The sequence below is a fragment of the Saccopteryx leptura genome, chromosome 3, assembly GCF_036850995.1.
Source record: "Saccopteryx leptura isolate mSacLep1 chromosome 3, mSacLep1_pri_phased_curated, whole genome shotgun sequence".
Taxonomy (NCBI): Eukaryota; Metazoa; Chordata; class Mammalia; order Chiroptera; family Emballonuridae; genus Saccopteryx; species Saccopteryx leptura.
In genome coordinates this window covers 90198031-90211801 of record NC_089505.1, presented here as the reverse complement: position 1 = coordinate 90211801, position 13771 = coordinate 90198031, and the positions used below count along the sequence as shown (strand labels likewise).

At 44.4% G+C, this 13771-nt stretch overlaps 1 protein-coding gene across 28 annotated transcripts in view; it reads right to left on the bottom strand.

The window, feature by feature from the left end:
• The window catches only part of KIF1B (kinesin family member 1B), a 150801-nt gene extending 137458 nt beyond the window's left edge, over positions 1-13343 (bottom strand). For 3 of the 28 annotated variants that reach the window (XM_066375007.1, XM_066375012.1, XM_066375011.1), the window contains exon 1: positions 12196-13317. The gene's annotated coding sequence lies outside the window, so the exon portion shown is untranslated. Of the gene's footprint in view, positions 1-12195 lie in introns of all 28 variants that reach the window. The other 25 variants (XM_066375020.1, XM_066375023.1, XM_066375025.1 and 22 more) reach the window with 20 other exon arrangements.
• Between the last annotated feature and the right edge of the window lie 428 nt (positions 13344-13771).

Genomic DNA, 13771 nt, shown 5'->3' with positions numbered 1-13771 from the left:
ACGGAACTCCCCAAAGTAGCATTCATTCAATGTGTTCTGCAACATAAACCAGCCATTTTTACTAGCCCACAAAGCACTGCCTTCCATCCACATTCCTTGACAACCACCAACCAGAGGGCTTCTGAAAGCATCTGATGTTTTCCCGTCCCTATGCCTCTGTTCCAAAGTTCCCTCTACCCAATGTACACTTCCTCCTCTCTTGTTCTTCTCAAAATCCAATTTACCTAGGACAGAATAAGTTATTTTTCTTATCTCTACTGTAGATTTTAAGTTCCTGGAGAACAAGAACAGAATCTTAGTCATGTTTCAAATCCCCCACATCACAGGGTCATGAACATAGGAGTTAAATATTTTAGTTGAATTCCTATTACTGTGTATCAACAGAGTGATGTTTGAGTGGTATTAATTAAAGAAAAAAAAGTAGTTCCTAAATAGAGACAGGAGAAAGAGTAAAATTAATTTCAAATTTCTTCCTAATTAAAAAGGCTAACATTCTTTTTTTGGAAGTGATGAGTACATTTTTAAACTACTTTCCCAAAACTGAATCTAAATACATAAGTAATAGATTTTTTTTTTCTGATTTAACTGTCCCATGGGAAAAGTGAATTAAAATTGTATACAGTAATTGAAAACTACAATTAAGTGGACAATTGAAAGTGTTACTTTGTTACTTCCCTTGCAGTATAAACAGTAACTCTTATAATAGAGATGTCCTCTAAAATTCCCTGATCCTTTTTTAAAAACAACCAATTATATAAATCTGAAATCAAGTTTAAATTCCAGTGTGAACCAATATTTACAGAATATTTTAAAGTCGTAGGAAAAACAATAAAAATACATTTTCCAAGTTTTGAAGAGGCAAAACAAAAAAGACAGGTAGGAAAGGCAACCATACATATTCTGAATCACACAACCTCAGTTCTACATTGTTCCTTATGACATACAATTAGAAGCCTTAGGAAAGCAGAATGGAGCAAAAATTCCAGAAGCACTCACTAATAATAATAAAGGGATAAACATTTAATGAAAATTAAAATGTTTAGATCTAATTCGTTTTAATTTTTCTAAAGGTTTGCCCAATTGCTTAATTATGATCTTGTGCAATTCTCATTTGTCTTCAGAGGTACCCTGGATTATTAGGAGCTTAATGGGATGACTAATTCTCAAATTGATCTCTCAGCAAAGTGATTAAACAAGAACAAAATAATACTGGTTTTGGCTGGTTTTTTAATACCCCTTTCCTAGTATAGACTATAACTGGGATTATACTCCTAAAACAGAGGTCAGTTCATGTCCTTAAAAACTTGTAACTGATTGCCCTGGCCATTTGGCTCAGCAGTAGAGCATCGGCCCGGTGTGTGGAAGTCCCAGGTTCGATTTCAACCCAGGGCACACAGAAAAAGCGCCCATCTGTCTTCTCCACCCTTCCCCCTCTCCTTTCTCTCTATCTCTCTCTTCCTCTCCCACAGCCAAAGTTCCATTGGAGCAAAGTTGGCCCAGCCACTGAGGACAGCTCCAAGGCCTCCGCCTCAGGCACAAGAATGGCTCTGGCTGCAAGGGAGCAACGCCCTAGATGGGCCAAGCATCGCCCCTGGTGGGCATGCCAGGTGGATCCCGGTCAGGCGCATGCAGGAGTCTGTCCCTCACCCTCCACTTCTCACTTCAGAAAAATAAAAAAAATAAAACTTGCAACTGATTTCCACAGCCTCAGAACATAAACCAAAACTTCAAGGGCCTCCACAATTCAACCTCCTTTCCAGTCTGTTTTCACTGCCCAACTTGAGCCTTCTTCTCCACCAAGCATCCTCTTACTATACCAAACATGAAATTCCTGGACATCCAATCTCCCTTCTTAACTTAGTATGTATAAGTCCGTATCTTTTGAGGACAAGATCAAATGTCACCATGAATCAGGAGACATTAATTCATGCATTCCTTAATGTCCCCCTTTCTGAGTCAAAAGTCCTACCTTTTTTCTCCCTCAGAACAGTACCTCATTTCTCTATTTTTTGCTTTCTGCCCTATGATACAGTCATTAGTTCATTTAACTCTCATACACTGATACTTTATTCAGTACACAAGTGAAAATAAAATTTAACCAACAGTCTTTTGAAATCAATATTCACACAATTTGCTAAACAGCAGCAAATTTATAATATCAGCAAGAAGCCTATTTAAAAGATAATCTTTCCTACTGAATTACATTTCAATTTTTTTTGAGAGAGGGAGAGACAGGACAGAAAGAGAGAGTGGGTAAGAAGCATCAACTCATAGTTGCTTTCATATATTCCTTGAGGGGGACCAAGCCAGTGTCCCTTTTCTCAAACCAGTGCCCTTAGGCTTTTCATGCCAGCGACCTCTGGGCTCAATCTAGTGAGCTCTGGGATCATTTGGACAATTCCCCACTCAGAGCCAGTGACCTCAGGGTTTCGAAGAGGAGACCTCAACGTTCCAGGTTGACATTTCATCCACTGCATCAGCACCGGTCAGGCTGAATTACATTTTAAAGAACGAATTATAAGTTAAAGAATAAGAACTCAAAAGGAAATATCATTAGCTAGTGAGGCCATTTTGAGATGCTATGAAAATTTCCTTGTTATTATAAGTTTTGCACTGCTTTGTCTAATACTTTCCATGAGGACAAAGCAGGTTTTAGGACCCAAGACTCTGTCACTGACCATGACTATAGTGATAAAAAAAAAAGCCCTCAAAATGTAAGAATTTATTTTTGTATATGAATTATCTGTCTATTCTTGGCTTTTGACTCTATAGATAAGAATCAGCCAAGCTGTGAAAGCTGGAATTGGATCACATGTGAGAAAAGCTTTCTGCATTCTCATCCACTGCCAAGAATCAGACAGCATAGGAAGAGTCTCCTGACAAATCAGATCCTCAATCTCAAAGGGGGCTAAACTCATTCAGTCAGGGTCCCCCAACTTGATTCTTTAATTACCTTGTGAAATAACCTGATACAATTTTTGGATTTATTAGATACTTGTCCTCCTCCCACTCCAATTAAGAAATCAAGAATTCTCCTTTTCACTGATGACATAATTTCATTCTCATAAACCAAAAGGTGCACTGCATCAAGAAAACAATAGTGCCTGACCAAGCAGTGGTGCAGTGGATAGAGCATCAGACTGGGATGCAGAGGACCCAGGTTTGAGATCCTGAGGTTGCCAGCTTGAGCGCAGGTTCATCTGGTTTGAGCAAAGCTCACCAGCTTCGACCCAAGGTCGCTGGCTCGAGCAAGGGGTTACTTGGTCTGCTGAAGGCCCACGGTCAAGGCACATATGAGAAAGCAATCAATGAACAACTAAGGTGTCGCAACAAAAAACTGATGATTGATGCTTCTCATCTCTCTTCGTTCCTGTCTGTCTGTCCCTATCTCTCTCTCTGACTCTCTCTCTGTCTCTGTAAAAAAAAAAACACACAAAAAAAAACGGCCCTGGCCAGTTGGCTCAGCGGTAGAGCGTCGGCCTGGCGTGCGGGGGACCTGGGTTCAATTCCCGGCCAGGGCACATAGGAGAAGCGCCCATTTGCTTCTCCACCCCCTCCTCCTTCCTCTCTGTCTCTCTCTTCCCCTCCCACAGCCAAGGCTCCATTGGAGCAAAGATGGCCTGGGCGCTGGGGATGGCTCCTTGGCCTCTGCCCCAGGCGCTAGAGTGGCTCTGCTCACGGCAGAGCACGCCCCAGAGGGAGCAGAGCATCGCCCCCTGGTGGGCGTGCTGGGTGGATCCCAGTCGGGTGTATGCGGGAGTCTGTCTGACTGTCTCTCCCCGTTTCCAGCTTCAGAAAAATACAAAAAAAAACAAAACAAAAAACAATAGCTCCGATGGCTTAATAAACTACTCTAAATGAGAATGATATTTTTCATTTTTTCTTTTCTCTCAAAGTTCGGTTAGTTAATTTGTTCTAATATCTGAAACCACATCTTATAATTTTGGCAGATCCGCTGGGAATTCTGAACGAGTTTAGCCCCCTTGGAGACTGAAGTTTTTCTATTGTCAAAGTGGATGACAACATCTACTGTAGGCTAAAATGAACTAAAATTTGGGATAAGTCAAGATTCTTGCTGAAATCTGCCCCTGACTACAACTATCTATCTGGGCAAGTATACAGGTCAGACCTTTCTATGCGTCAACATTGTGTCAATCCTGCCACTTATAAACCGGTACCCCAAGATTAATAGGGATGTTTTCATTTAGGTGACAGCATAGAATAGAAGTACTCTAGGCTTTCACCAGGATTAAATAAGTTTTCTGCTGAGATCCTCAGATTTATTTTTATATAAAGTTACATACCTAAACCACATTAGTCATATTCTCCACAGGACAGACTTCAGTTATATCTTAATGTTGTATTCCCAGTTTGGGAGACAGGTGGATTACTTTTTATTTTTTTATAAAAAGGTCTTTAAAGAACATTTCTTCTTTTTACTTAAACACCTGTTGGAAACACTCAGTATATGTATCCTTGTATCAAAGTGTCTACAACACTTCTCTTTTATAATGTCTCTAGAATTTATTGCCAGAAAAAGTTTCTCTTGACAAACAGCTAAGCTTTCTTTTTCGTGTTTTGTTTTTTTTTGAGGGGGGTGATAGAGAGGCAGGGAGAGAGAAATAGGAACATTGGGCTACTCCTGTGCTGCTCCTATATGTGCCCTAACTGGTGAATCCAACCAGCAACCTCTGGACTCCTCAAGGCTTAACTTTTATTGATTTTTAGAAAGACAAAGAGAGGAAGAAAGAGTATTTTTTGGTTGCTTTCCAAAAATGTGTGCCCTGACCGGGAATCGAACCCGCAACCTTACTGTTTCGGATGACACCCTTAACTGAATGAGCTTACCAGCCAGGGCCAGGCTTTCTGTTACCAGAATGAAATTGTATAATTTATCTTTCCCTTTTACCTTGACTTCCAAAAATTTCACAAATAAAATATAATAACAAAATTATACAAATTGCTGCAATTTGTATGTATAAGGTCTACAGGAAAGTTCTGTCCGTTTCTATCACAAGTTTCGACACGTAAGCACGTTTATTTGGCGCACGTGCGCCTCTCTATTTTTATCACTTAATGTATACATACTAACGTAGCAAATTAAAACAAAGTTGATTCACGTTAGTCTTATGTGTGAAGCGATAGTGTACTCATGGCTACTGATAAAGTTCATTTACGCCACTGTAATTTTTACGAATTTCAACAAGGAAGAAATGCTACAGAAGCATGTCTGTCTCATCCACCATATTCCCCGGACTTAGCACCCTCCGACTATCACTTGTTTTTGTCCTTACAAAATTTTTTGAAGGGCAAAAAATTCAAAAAATGAAGAAGATATCAAACAAGCACTGGTTCAATTTTTCGCATCAAAAGATAAAACATTTGGCCCTGGCCGGTTGGCTCAGTGGTAGAGCGTTGGCCTGGTGTGCAGGAGTCCCAGTTTCAATTCCCAGCCAGGGCACACAGGAGAAGCGCCCATCTGCTTCTCCACCCCTCCCCCTCTCCTTCCTCTCTGTCTCTCTCTTCCCCTCCCACAGCCGAGGCTCCATTGGAGCAAAGATGGCCCCGGAGCTAGAATGGCTCTGGATGCAACAGAGCGACGCCCCAGAGGGGCAGAGCATCGCCCCCTGGTGGGCATGCTGGGTGGATCCCAGTCAGGCACATGTGGGAGTCTGTCTGACTGCCTCCCCGTTTCCAGCTTTGAAAAAATGCAAAAAAAAAAAAAAAGATAAAACATTTTTCAAAAATGAGATATACAAATTGCCCTCACGCTGGCAAGAAATCATTAATAATAATGGCAATTATATTATTTAATAAAGTTTATTGATGGTAAGAAAAATTTGTATTTTGTTTTATTCCAAAAACGGACAGAACTTTCCGGTAGACCTTATATTTACTTTTTCCTCCTGTTACATAGATTTTTATTTCTTAGCCATATTTTAACAGCCTCATTGTGTATATGATATTTGTGGTAAGCTGTTCAAATCCTTATTAGGAGCAGTAAGTGGTATAAATTATAAATAAAGAAACCTTTCCTGTAATAGCCTATTCTTCTATTTAACACTGGAAATATGGTATGTTCTCAAAATTCTGGTTCCTAAAAACAAATAAAGTAAAACTTTAATACAAACAGTTATACAAAATTTTGTGCTGAATGTGGGCCAGCAAGGCAGAAACTGAAACTAGCCCCACCAGAACACCAGCCGTCTGAAGTTCAAACCAGGAGGAGTGAAGTGAGCAATACTTTCAGTGCTGCAAAGGTGTGAAGGGTGCCCCCTGTTTTCAGTAGCAAAGGTCTGGGAACGCAGCAAAAGCAGGGTCAGTGGAGTGGAGCGAGTCTGTGGTGGTTTGGGGAGCAATTAACAGGCAAGGAAGTAGAAATGCAAGTATCCTTGCTTCTAAATCCTGGCTGTAAGGACCAGAGAGAGACAATTAGGAGCACACAGGAACAAAGGAGGGATTCCCCCCACACACACATCCCTTTTTTTAATAAGAAAGATCTGCATATTTCTATACTTAATCAACAGCTAATTACTGGGTGTCTATAATGTGACAAGAGCCTAGGATAAATCAATGAACAAAACAGATAAACAACCTTGCCCTGGAGTAGCTTACATTCTAGTAGGGGGAATGGAGACGATAAAATAATCAATTACACGGAATGTCAGGTGACAAGCATTCTGAGAGGTCAGGCCCAGCAAAATCCGGGCAACCCGGATTGTGGTGGGGCGGAGTGCTGTGCAGGTGTATAAATGAGGTCAGGGTCAGCCTACTGAGGCTGTGAGACCTGGAGGAAGTGAAGGCGTTAACCAAGCAGATTTCAGGGGAAAGGTGTTCCAAGCAGAGGGAAAAGTCAAAGCAAAGGCCCTACGGTGGGACGGTACTGTTGTACGCAAGGAACTGTGGGGACGCTGTCAGTGAGAGGGGAAAAGAGTAACCAGTACAGCAAATCCCTAAAATTAGAAGGCAGTGATATCCAGGACACAGGCCAAGGGATTAGCTGAAGTCAGGAAGGGTAACCTTTCCTCTAACATGGGAGGAAAGACGGCAAGGAAGAAGGTAGAGAAGTCTGTAAGTAGAGGGAGAAGGAGCTGAGGGAGTTCATGCCTTTTTTCCCCTATAAGATTTTATGCCACAAATGGGGCAGTGAGGAGGCCTGAGTAAAGTGGTCAAGATTTTAGGAAAAGCCACTGTGGAGAACGGAGGAGGGAACTGAGCAGAACTGCTTTAACAAATACCAAAGACAGACTCAGGGGAGCCCTAAAACTACACATTAATTGTGGCACTAATCCCAACACGACGTGCCATTTCTCCACGACAGAGGAACAACGGAGAGCATGAATGGTAGAAAGGATGCAAGGCTGGCAACTGCTAGTGGGTCTTGCAGAACAACAATGAATAATTAAAAATTGCAAGTGCTAGCAAGGAAATAGCTGAAGCAATGCACCCCAGGAATCAAAGTATAGAAAAGGAAGACAAGTAAAATCTGGAAGAGGCTGATGGTCCAGGAGACCAGAGTTGGGAGAAAGCATGGGAAGAGACTACGAAAGTAAGAGCTATAAATTACCAGAGTTTCAGATCTGAGTAGTAGATCTGAGTACATCTTTAGTAGATCTGATAATGTGTTAGAATATGTAGCCACAATACTGAGTCATTAGGACAGAATGAAAACACCTGTTTACTTGAGCTGAAGTCAAACAATTTTAAGGTTAAGGGTAGTTACAAAGTAGCTCAGCATAGTGGTTACTTACTACTTCTAGTGACCTGAGGAAGTCACCTGGTTTGTTTCCGTTTCTTCATCTGTAAAACGAGAGACTAGTATCTACCTCATATGGTTGTTGTAAGGCTAAAATTAATGAATAAGTGTAAAGCGTTTAGAAAAGACCCTGGCACACAGAAAGAGTCTGATATGAGTAAGCCATTTTATCATTATTGTTGTTATTGTTTATACAGTCATTGACATCTGCTGGGATGATGTCAGAAATTCAGATGGACAGAAGAACCAAGTCAAGCGTCAAAGTTATCAAATAGAGCAATGGAAGAGGATGGTATAGTTGAATGATATGCTTTGACGTAAACAATCTAATATTAATAAAAATATTTTTGCCTGACCAGGTGGTGGCGCAGTGGATAGAGCATCGGACTGGGATACGGAAAGACCCAGGTTCGAGACCTCGAAGTCGCCAGCTTGAGCGCAGGCTCATCTGGCTTGAGCAAAAAGCTCACCAGCTTGATTGGACCCAAGGTCGCTGGCTCGAGCAAGGGGTTACTCGGTCTGCTGAAGGCCCATGGTCAAGGCACATAAGAGAAAGCAATCAATGAACAACTAAGGTGTCGCAAAAAAAACTAATGATTGATGCTTCTAATCTCTCTCTGTTCCTGTCTGTCTATCCCTATCTATCCCTCTCTCTGTTCCTATTAAAAAAAAATTTTTTTTTGAAATCCATCATTTGTGTGGCTTAAAACATATATACAATCACAAAACAATCATAAAAGTACCAATGGGGGGGTAGTCAAGAGGGACAAATATACAGTGACAGAAAATGATTTGACTTCAGGTGATGGGCACATAATGCAATCAACAATTCATAAACTATAGAAATGTTTACCTGAAACCTATGTACTTTTATTGGTCAGTTACCCCATTAAGTTTAATTTATAAGTAAAAAAAAAAAAGGCACCAATACCCTGACCAGGCTGTGGCACAGTGGATAGCGCATCAACCTGAGACACCAAGGACCCAGGTTTGAAAGCCTGAGGTCACCAGCTTGAGCACGGGCTCATCTGGCTTGAGTGCAGGGTCACTGGATTCAGCATAGGATCTTAGACATGACCCCATGGTCATTGGCTTGAGCCCAAAGATCTCCGGCTGAAATCCAAGGTTGCTGGCTTAGCTGTAGTCCCCAGGTCAAGGCATGTTTGAGAAAGCAATCAATGAACAACTAAAGTGCCGCAACAATAAATTGATGCTTCTCATCTCTCTCCTTTTCTATCTATCTCTCTTTCTCTCTCTGAATAAATAAATAAATAAAATTTAAAGGTATCAATAGAGTATTAGATAAGTATTAAACAGAGGAAAGGCACTGACTGAAAATCATGAAAACTGCCCATGGCACAGGCAACAGAACCCTAAATTTTATTAAAACGGCAAAGAGGCTGCCCTGGCTGGATAGCTCGGTTGGTTAGGGCATCAGCCAGAAGTACAGAGGTTACCAGTTCAATCACTGGTCAGGGTACATACAGGAAAAACATGATGTTCCTTTCCACCTCTCCCTTCCTCTCTTGCTGAAATCAAACAATCAAAAATTAATTTTAAAAAACCAAAACGGCCAAGAGGTTGTTACCTCATCTTACTGTATATTTACAAATGGCAAAACGTAAGTTCCTTGAAGGTAAAGAATTAAATCTCTAAATGCAATTTCAATTAGTTAGTAATGAATGTCACAAAAGTGAGCATAAACAAATCACTGGACCATTAACCAAAAAGTGAGAGGCCCAACACCTTTGCAGGTTTTTCCTATGACAGTCACCTCTGTTTCATTTATCTTCTATACTAACGAGCTGCATGAAAAAATGTTCTAAATGTACTTATATTTATTCACATACTTTTGTGGACTCCAGAAATTCACTATTATCTGTTCCTATAAGGCCATCTTTCAAAGAGAACTACATGAAGTAAACATGCTATACCTTTCACTCTGGAGCCTTGAGAAATTATAGCATATTAGTTTACAAGACCAAAGGAATATGCTTACACCTGGAAAAGGCCTGTTGTGATTAGCAGCCTGGGAAGGGGTTCACAGAAATAAGGCAGGGGCCAACTTTTGTCCTCTACTTTGTACAGAGAACAAGACCATAGCAGGGAAGTGGGCTAAAAAGTTTTGGCTGTGGAGACACTCTATTGGCACTCTTCTTGGGAGTTTATTCCGTGCACAAATTCAAAGTGGGAAAGAGGAAAGAGAAAAAAGGGAAACGGTGTTGCTATCTGGTGTTGAAAAGGAAAAAGTCTAAGCCTTAGAAGTTGTACTTAGATAAATTTTGGAAAAACATTCATCATAGTAGAGCTCCATGAATTCATAAAATCTTTCCTTCAGATTAGATCCACAATCAAGTCTTTACCAAATGCTTAAAGTATATTTAACCACAATTTTTCAGATTTTCTTGACTAATAAAGTAACTGAAAAAATTTTAAACTTGTAAATATTTTTAAAGGAAGACTTCCCTGAGGAAGTCCTATTTTGTTTATTTATTGATTGATTGATTTGAGAGAGAGAAGCATCAACTCGTTTGACTTAGTTGTTCCACTTAGTTGTGTACTCAATGATTACTTCTCGTATGGGGCTTGAACTTAAAAGTATTTCATATTGGGGCATGGAGTTTAAAAACATCGACATTCTGTATTTTCCTCATATTAATGTAATACAAAAATTAAATCCCCACTTTTTTTGGTTGAAGCCATTTTTTATTCAACCACGTTTTAAAAGGGGAGCTTAATAATAAAAAATAAAGTGTTATAACCATTCTTAGAAAACCCTGTCTGAACACCTTTTAACTTTTCCCCTTAAGAAATTACAGAAATTTATTCATTAAGAAATGAACTTTGAATGAAAGCAAAGGACACAAAGAAGACGGGCATGCCACTCTCCAGGTCCTGGTCACATCTGGGAAGTAGGAAAAGACAGATTGACAGGTTGGTGCTGAATTCAGTTAGTGACCATTTCCAGATCTGCTTTCCCATGCCAACATGTATGCAGTCTTCACACTCCATTCTTAAACAGAACATGAACAACTTCCCTTGCCTCCTAATCCAACAGCCATACCAAGTTAATTAGAGCACCACCTCACTTCTTAAAGAACTCGGGCTAAGATTTTATTATGACTAAGCTAAGCTGACAAAACGCCAGCCTTTAAACATCCACCATGATACCACTTCTTAAGAGCTATGCAAATCCGATCACCCGACCTTCAGTTGGCTCAGACAGACCCAGCTATATGACACAAAGCAACATGTTCAATGTCGGCAGAACAGCTGCCTAGAGCAGTGAGCAAGGGATCTGTTGACACTCTAATTTCAGCAACCTCCAGATGCCACAAAGATGACAACCTGCGTCCTCAGAAATAGTGCTACAAGCCTCTCCCACTGTCAGAATATTCCAGTTTACTTAATCACTGCACGCTGGGCTACTGTGCACCCCACCCGGTGCAACGACTCCGTCCTCCATACTGGTGAGCCTCAGACCCGCTGTGTACCTGTGGGCGGCACCATCGGGCCTCCGAGTCCACAGCACCGCTGTAGCAGATGACTACAGAAACGCAGTATTTCAAGGCACTTGACCCTGGAAGCTCAGTAAGCAATGCACCAAGGGGGAAAAGTGATTTTGGAGTTCAGTCCTGGTGTGAGAACCCCGAACATTTGGGGTTGCCCGAACAATGGCGAGCTTGCTCGAGCCGCCTCCCAGCCCCCACAGCTTGGCCTCTGCTATGGCTAAGCCAACCTGAAAGCTGCCAGGGCTTTCACTCGGTGCCTTCCAGCAACTGGACTTGGCTCCTAAAGGATTTGTCAGCTCATCCTCCCAATATGGCTGCCGGAGTGATCCGGGGCTGCGAGCGCCGAGCCCACACCAGCCTGCCCGCCAGCTGGCCCTCATCCAGCGCGCCCCTCCCTCCCTCTGCGCTCGCTGCCGGGCCGGTCCCTGCGCCACCGGCTCCCCATGGCCCGCCGATGCCCTGCCCAGCCGGCTTCTGGCGACAGGGCACCGCCACCTTCCTGGCCGAAGCCCGAGAATAATGCGGGAGAGGGGACTCGGGAGCTGAGAGAGGGTGGCTCCCGCGCGGCGCGGCGGCGTCTCCACGGAGCTGCAACTGTGCGCAGAGCCGCGGGCACGCACGGCCAGCGGCGGGCCTGGCGACCGCCGGGCACCCGCAGCTCGAAGGGATCGGTGGGCGGGTGCGGGGCACTGCGGAGACCCAGCCGGGACTCGCTGCCGGCCCAGGGAGGGTCCCGCACTCCGAGGGCGAAGCTGCCCACCCCGGCTGGTGTCCCGGTGGGACGGCGACCGCAGCGCCCGCCGCTCCCGCCCCACCCCGCCGACGCTGCCTCAACTCCGACACCGCCCGGACCCCGGCCCGCCGCCCCCACCCCGAGCGGGTCCTCTCCCGACCCGGCGGCGGCAGCGCGACCGCGGCCCGCCTCACCTCAGCCGGGGTGTGGACCGACGGGCGGGCGGCGGCCCGGGTCAGCAGGCGCCGCGGCGAGCGGGCGAGCAGGGGGCCGAGCACCGACGCTCCTCAGCGCGAGCAGCGGCCGCCGCGAGCCGCAGGGCGCCTCCTCGCAGCCCCATCACGCAGCGGCCCGGTCCTGCATCGAAGGCCACGGGGGGCGAGAGCGCGGGAGCTCGGGAGAACGGGACGCCACCACGGACCAGCAGCGGCTGAGGAGCTGCTGGGACTCGCGCGGGCGCCTCCCAGAACGGCCCCCGTCTAACTGCTCCGCGTCGGTCCTCGCGAAGCTCCGCCCGCAGCCGCCAGACCTGGACACCGCCCCGAGTCCGACCGCCGCGCGTCACCTCGGCCCGCCCCGGAGCCCGCGACTGACGCTACAGGAGCCAATCGGAGCACAGAACTCGAAGCAGCTGGCCAATCGCAGGGAGAGCTGCGGTCTGGGCCTGCGAAGACGCCGGTGCGCCCCCTGGTGGCCAAGACGCCGATTCGTGTGCGGGGGATGCGGGGTGGGCGAAAACCTCCCCCCTTGGGTTCCCTCTGCGGTGACCCCCGAAGGGCGTTAGTTGGCGGCAGCTGTGCCTAGCCAACCGGATAATCCGCCTTGTAAGGGGACAAAGCTTGGCGATGTGGGGCTGGGCAGGTCGGGGGTACGGGGACGAACGCCTACGGAGGAGCTGAGATAAATGTGGGAGGCGGTGGAATGGGGTATCTTTGTCAGTTTGGGCAACATCTCTCACGTTGAATCCGCCCAGTGCTGCGCAGTCGGAACTGAAACACGCAAAGGGATGAGTGTATTCTCCCGCAGAAAGCTTCCTGGCCTATTCTTACCGAATCCGATCACAACACCTCCCACACGCCACCTTGGGAAAAAAGGCGGAATGAGTAATGGAAAAGCATGACTTAGTGGGCATTCAACTTGTCTCCTTGGGAGCCAGAGTGAGGACCGAGAGTAAAAGAACAAAACGTTTTGTATGGTCCCCTGAGTTAATGAACCGAGCTCCCCTCTGGGAGATGCCCTTGAAGGAGGGTTGGTTCTTGGAATTCAGAAACCTGGAGAAAACAAAAGAGCTCCAGTAACGATTTTTAAAAAATAAGATTTAGATTAAGATAAAAAAGCCCATCACTCTTCATTTGCGGTCCGGTTTGGTACTTAATAAAATATAATAGTCAACGTTAATAAGTGCAATTATCATGCCAAGCACCGTTATTTTTACAAGGCTGTGAAATGCTTTTTTATTTACTAGCAGAAATTGAAAATAAAATCGGATTCCCCATCCCCCTCCACCACCACCCCACTCCATTGAATATGGTATTGGGTGTAAAAAGTCTTACTTATAAACATAAACCAGAGATTTCCAACCAGTGTGCTACAAGAGTTTTTAAAACGTAATATCTGGCTATTTAGTCAGGGGCGTGGACCTCTTTTCCCTTAAATTGTCAAATAAAAGAATGATAACAGCCAACACAACCATAGCTGTCCAGTGTGAATGAATCAAAATTATACCTTTCTTTTTTGTCCGATTGGCAAAAAATATATTGTTTGGTGTGT